At 41.2% G+C, this 7,005-nt stretch overlaps 1 long non-coding RNA gene across 1 annotated transcript in view; it reads left to right on the top strand.

Annotated features, from left to right (window-relative positions):
• LOC125927578 (uncharacterized) overlaps positions 1-248 on the top strand; it is a 1,627-nt gene extending 1,379 nt beyond the window's left edge. The window contains exon 2 of the long non-coding RNA XR_007459372.1: positions 1-248. This exon is cut by the window's left edge and continues 114 nt beyond it. This is a non-coding gene — a long non-coding RNA (uncharacterized LOC125927578).
• The last annotated feature ends 6,757 nt before the right edge of the window (positions 249-7,005 follow it).

The following is a 7,005-nucleotide window of genomic DNA, read 5'->3' on the forward strand; positions in this document are numbered from 1 at the left end:
CTGGAGGATGGCCGCACTCTTTCTGATTACAACATCCAGAAAGAGTCCACTCTCCATCTGGTTCTTCGTCTGAGGGGTGGCTGTTAATTCTTCAGTCTTGAAGTTCATAGTGCCCAATGATGGCATTGCTCTGCACTCTAGCCATTTGCCCCAGTTTAAGTTTAGAAATTACCAGTTTTAGCAATTGCTGAAATACTGGTTTTCTCAATAGCTGTTCAAAATGTTAATAAAAGTTTTGTTGCATGGTAGCATATTTGGTGTCTGTCGTGAAATTACATGGTGGGGGGGGGGGCTCCTATCTGATTAAAAGGGTCCATTCAAGGAAGGGGGATTAGCTTTCAGAAGGTCATTTTCACCAAAGTCAGTCCCCTTGGGAAGGAAAAGGTGTTTTGAGTTGCAGGAAATTTGTCCTTTGTTAAAGGTCATAAGATTCTGGTGTAATGGGAAACCATTTCAGAAGTGCAGTACAATTAAAAATTCGTTGAATTGGAGGCGTATTGAGGGAAAGCAAACTTGCCTACCCCTCAAATAGCTGACCTGATCGATCCTTGTAGAGAAAAATGAAATTTTTGTTGAGGCTGCTGAATTGTGGTTTCAAGTATTGTGATTTTTTTTAAGTAAGCTCTATGCCCAATCTGGGGCCTGAACTCAAAACCGTGAGATCGGGTCACATTAACACCCATAGTAGTTTCTGATATTGTTAGAAAAAAGTTGAGTAAAAATGTAGAAAACAGGATACCCTTTATGAACAATGCCATAAGTTGTCTTTAGCCTGTACAGTGCCTGCAGTAGAACTTGAGTAAATAAACGTGGTTTTCAGCTTGGGACAAAATTGGGTGTTGTGGGGAGTACACGGAGGGGGAAGAAGTTGGAAGCCCTCTTGGTTTTCTCAAGTTTACACTGTAATAGGAAAATAACTTTTCTGGTACAAGAACTTGTCATTACAAGTGTTGCTGTTAAGAGAAAACACCTTAATTCCACTGAGGTGTGTCATAAAGGAGCAGCTGAACATTGTAGAGATAGGTCTGGTAGTCCAGGTATACCCGACAATGAAGGACTGGCAGGATTTTGGGAACTTTGCCATAGCAATAGTTGTAAAATTCCTGCCCTAGAAATCTGATGAAGTTGGAGCATAAAATAAACTGGAGTACTGAACTCACGGTTTCTTTGTAAATTAGACCCTGGAAATAACCACTTGATGGGCTGTTTGAGTGAATTAATATTTCATTCTAGAGGGGTGGTAATAAACTGGGCCAGAAAAAGCAAAAACAGCTATACTAAATCTTTGGAGGTAGTAATGAAAAAAGCCTTTCTTGGACTTAAGGGACTGTCTTTTTGCTATTAGATTGGAAGGATTTCACTATTGGAAGATGACATCTTTTCCAGTTCCAGTGCTTTACGGTCGACTTGTTCAAGGCTAATTTTTAGAGAAAGGGAGGGGCAGAGAAACGCGGGAGACACAGAATCCAAAGCAGGCTCCAGGCCCTGAGCTGTCAGCACAGAGCCCGATGCGGGCCTCGAACCCACGAGCCCCGAGATCATGACCTGAGCTGAAGTCGGATACAACCAACTAAGCCACCCAGGCACCCCTCTAATGCTTTTAAGCAGGTTTTTTGCTGACTACTCAACAGAACAGGCCTCTTGCTAGGAAAGCTGTGTTTCAAAGATTAAAAAGTCTTCTTTCCCACACTTTGCTTTATACTTAAAAGCCCCGTTTTGAAAACCTGGAGAATAAAAGTATTTCACTGAAGTAAAAACTAATGGTGGTTTGTGCAATAGGACTTGCACAGCTGTATTATTTCTCCTCGAATTCTTCATTACCTCTTGACAGGCTTGCAGCTCTGTAGTCTTGTGAATCTCGAGAAAGATCTCAGCTTATACAGTCTCATTCTCTTAGGATCTATTTTCCGTAGGGATCCCCTACATACTCATGGGTCTTAACAAATGTCTCTTTTGCACACAACTTGAAATTTGACCAAGAAAAATGCTCCCTAACTGCGTATTCAACAACCTGTGCTATCAGTTTGGGAAATGGATTTATCACTCGTGGCCTCAAACCTTGCTCTACACTGAGTAAAATTGAGGTCAACTAGTTTGTGGCTCCCGTTCGCTTGACTACTGGTAAGGGACCAGCAATGCTGTGGGGAAATGTGACTGGATGGGAGTGGAGCTTTCCTTTGGGGATGTCCTAGAAACGGATGAAAGAGGTGATAAAGATATGTCTGTGTATCTGAAGCCACCACAGCTCATTTTCATCGTTCAGCTTCATGTTGTTTGTCCACTTAGCTCCTCGTCTAACTGCCAGAAATACAGTTCGCAGTTGCAGTGTCAGTCCAGATGCCAAAGAGCCCATGGGAAGGAAGAGACTGACCCGTTCTGCTACAGCCTGTGGTGCAAATACCCCACCTGCCCTTTAAGGAAATGTTTCCCTTCTACTTAGGAATCCGATAGAAGAAGGGTTTCTGTTAATATTCCGCTTCTTACGATCTTTCCTGAAAGTGCGAAGATGTGCTGCAAGAGGGGCCCTTTTCTGGCTCGCTCAGAGCACGTGACTCGATCTCAACAGTTGTGAGTTTGAGCCTCGTGTTAGATGTAGAGGTTACTTAAAATCTTTTTTTAAAAAAGATGTGCCAAAAGAATACTTGTTTGGTGTACTGTACCCTGATGCCACTCCAAGATAGTTTTTGCTAGTTCTCCGTGAAATTGAAAAGAAAAAAACCAAACAGTGAATTTTACATAATTTAAAGATTATATGCCCTCTGGGTAAGAGTGTAGTGAGTGGACTGATTGAGTGTGGCTCAGGAGACAAGGCTACTGGAGTTCAAACTGCTCCACCGCCTGCCTACTGGCTTCTAACCTTGGACAACGAATTCACCTTGTCAGTACATCACATTCCTCATCTGTAGAAATGGTGTTAATTACACTTCACAGAATCGTTAGGATTACATGTTGAAGTGCTTAAAACCATGCAAAAACTTGCCTAGTGCTTATAATGCTATTTATTGTAATAAAACTGGAAATGACCTGATTGCACAGGAGAGTGGTTACTTCATAATAATGCAATAGTTAAAAAAAATGTAGGAGGTAGGAACGGATATGGAACAATACTCAAGTCAGTGAAAAATGCTATAGAAGAAAATGTGAATGTGTGCATAAGCTCACAAAAGGGTGGGCCCCTGCTTAACATTGGCTGCTTCAGGGGAGTAAAGGGAGGTGTATTTTAACTGCTTTCTGGATGGTATTTTCAGAATTGCCACCCATAGGCTTTCAGGAAGGCTGAAATCATTTAGCATAGCATCAGCATTGTCCACCAGCAGCCCCTGTTCAAGAGCCAGCAGTGTAATTTTGAAGTCAAACTGTGCTCCTGAATTGGATAAACTTTGCACAAGTCTCTTTGATTCTCTGTGGGTCTCCCAGGAGGACCTCTAGAAACTTCCTGAACCTCAGCACACTTTATTTTAGTTATACTCTGCTCATTTCCCAAAGTATCTGCAGGGGTAAGCCATGACTCCCCTTTAATGAAGCCCAGACAACTCCGAGTGGAAGCTTTAGACAAATGTGGATTTCTGGAAGAGGATCTTGCATTTAGTTCAACGATGTTAACAGAAAAGTCAGTGTTGAGGTTTCTTCTTTTTTCATGCTTTTCTTGATCCCATCACTGTCCTTATCCTCCTGTTTAGGGGATTGTGGGGGGATCCTCAGAAGTTGAGGGGTAAAGTTCACTCCAGCCAGTAGGTCTCACCCAACTCCCTGTAATTGATTCTAACATCTACTCTTCTGACCACCCGACACCCACCAGGACTCCCCTTAAGGAATGCTTTTACCTCCAGAAAATTCTGGTTTCAGTATTTCCCAAACTTCATCCTTCAAACTACAACCACTGTGAATGAGATGCTGTGGTCACAAGAGCTCAGGAAGTTACCTCCCTCCTGGAGATTTACAATGTGCACTAGCATGGTAAGGGCTCCAAGAAGTTTTGTTTTGAAGAATTGGTCTGAAGTTTAACCCAGTGCTTTCCAATTTCCGGTTTCACTTTTTATTTCACTTTCCTTTTTGATCAATTAACATCCCTCAAAATTTGAGAAACATTGTTCAAACCGTGACCTCTCCCCTGCCTCCCAAACTAGCATTGCTGATTATGCTTTGTTCCCTTATTGATTTTTTACTTCAATACCAATGAGTATAACCCCCTTATAAAGACTCCATCAGAAATAACATATACAGGTTTAAAACATGAAAGTCATTTTCAGTGTCTCTCCCCAGAACCTGTTCCTTCCACGTTTACCTTTCTCCTTCAGGACAGAAACATGCTGTCACGGGCTTGCATGCCACAAAAAGGTGGGCCTGGATATTCTGCTAAAATAGAACAACAAATACAAAATAGAACCATATAAATACTCTCCCAATTCACAAGGAAATTGCTCAAATTCTTTCAGGTTAAGATTTGCTTCCGTAACTAAGTTGTTTTCAGTCAGTACCTGTTATGGCTTGTCTTCAAGCAGGTAATATAAATTAGGACATGTGATTTTAAAAAATTATCTGGTTGATTTTGTAAAATAACAAAAAGTGATATTAACTCTTTTTTAGTCTTTTTTTCTTCCTTAGAAGTGTATTTGGGAGAGAGAGAGAGCAGGAAAGAGGGGCAGAGGGAGAGAGAGAGAATCTCAAACAGGCTCCACACTCAAGACCCGACACGGGGCTTGATTCCATGACCCTGGGGTCCTGACGTGAGCTGAAGTGAGAAGTTGGAATCTCCGGGCGCCTGGGTGGTTCAGTTGAGTGTCTGACTTCGGCTCAGGTCATGATCTCGCGGTTCGTGAGTTCGAGCCCTGCGTCAGGCTCTGTGCTGACAGCTCAGAGCCTGGAGCCTGCTTCAAATTCTGTGTCTCCTTCTCTCTCTGCCCCTTCCCATCTCAAACTGTCTCTCTCGCTCTCTCTCTCTCTTTCAAAAATAAATAAACATTAAAAAAAATTAAGGGGCACCTGGGTGGCTCAGTCAGCTATGCGTCTGACTCTCGGTTTCGGCTCAGGTCATGATCTCACGATTTCGTGGGTTTGAGCCCTGCATTGGACTCTATGCCAACAGTGCGGAGCCTGCTTGGGACTCTCTCTCTCGCCCTCTCTCTCTGCCACTCCCTCGCTCATGCTGTCTCTGTCTCAAAATAAATAAACTTAAAAAAAATTTTTTTAATTAAAAAAAAAAGTTGGAAGCTTAACTGAGCCACCCAAGCGCCCCCTAGCTCTTTTTAAATAAATACATCTAGTGATATAAACAAACATCTCCAGTAAAAAAATGAAAAATCCACTCACCTCACATTTAATGAGAATATTTTTCCATTCATTTTTTCGTTCAATGAATGTTTATTGTCTATTGTGTCTATTGTCTATTGCAGTGAAAATGCAGCAATGAACAAAACTGAGTTCTAGCCCCCATGTATATTAAAGAGGAGACAAACAGGTAAGAACATCATATTTTAGATAATGAGAAGTAGTATAGTGGAAAGCAGAATAAGGGATATGGAGTGGTCAGAGAAGGTTTCAGAGACAGGATGGTACTTGAGCAAAGGTTTGGAAGAAATGAGGGCTTGCCTGATGATATCTGGGGGAAGAGTGTTCCAGGCAAAGAATATCATATGCAAAGGTCCCAAGGTAGAAGAAAGCTTAACAGCAAGATGGCCTGTGTAGCAGGAACTTAGCAAGAAGAGTAGAATGAAATTAACTCAGGGGTAATGGAAACATTATTTATTGGTTTGTAAGGACACGGTAAGAATATATATTGTAGGGTCCTTCTAGACTTCTGTATCAATACAAAACACACACACACACACACACACACACACATATATACACACACGTCCTCATATATAGACTTACTTCAATCTTGTTACGATGATTCACAGTAGGCATACCATTTTTTCCTTAAAATAATTATATTGCCCTCCTATACAATATATAGGTATATAATAGTATATACACTCAATGTAGGAAACTTGAGAAATACAGAAAAAACCTCCACTAACCCTGCAATTCAGATATACTCAATTTAGCATATTTCCTGTTTTAATTGTTATTTAAATAAAAACTTAATCTTATTTATTCACTCATTCATTCATTCATTCATTCAGGGAGCAGGGGAGGAGCAGGGAGAGAGAGGGAGAGAGAGATTCTCAAACAGGCTCCACTCCCAGCGCAAAGCCTGATGCGGGGTTGGATCTCACAACCGTGAGATCCTGACCTGAGCCAAAATCAAAAGTCGGACTCTTAACCAACCAAGCCACCCAGGCACCCTCAAAATAAAATCTTAAAAAAAAAAAAAAGGTAACATATATAGAGTATAACGTGAAAGTCCTTTTTCAGTGCCTCTTCCCAGAACTTGTTCTGCCCACACTTACCTTTCTTTGTGCTACTTGATAAAAGTTTGGTGCATTTATCACCAGATTATTTTCGACGTGTTTACATATTTATGTATTATATAAAAACAGTTTTAAAATTATACTTAACTGCAACTCCTATTGCTTGGAGACATTTCCATGCCAGTAACTATGGATCAACTCCATTCTTTTTGAATTGCTGCAATATATTTCATAGTGTGGATATACCTTATTTTACCCATCTCCTTACTGATTAATATTAGGTGGTTTTTAATTTTTCACTATTCAAACGAGGATGCTGCAATGAACATCCTTGTAAATGCAATTTATTGCAAATGTGCAAATATTTCTCCAGGATATACCTAGAAGTGGAACTGTGTCCAAGAACGTGGCATCTTAAAGCTCGTGGTTACTACCAAGTTGCCCTTCAAAAAGACTGTACCACACACCGTGGAATAGGATTCAGTCTTCAAAAGGAAGGGAATCCGGACACATGCTATGGCGTGGATGAAACTTGGAGACATGACGCTAAGAGAAATAAGTTGCTCACCAAACGGCCACTACTGGATGGTTCCCCACATAGGGAGTGCCCAGAGCCGTCCAGTTCATACAGGCAGAGAGTGGAATGGTGGTT

This window comes from Panthera uncia, chromosome E1, assembly GCF_023721935.1.
Source record: "Panthera uncia isolate 11264 chromosome E1, Puncia_PCG_1.0, whole genome shotgun sequence".
NCBI lineage: Eukaryota > Metazoa > Chordata > Mammalia > Carnivora > Felidae > Panthera > Panthera uncia.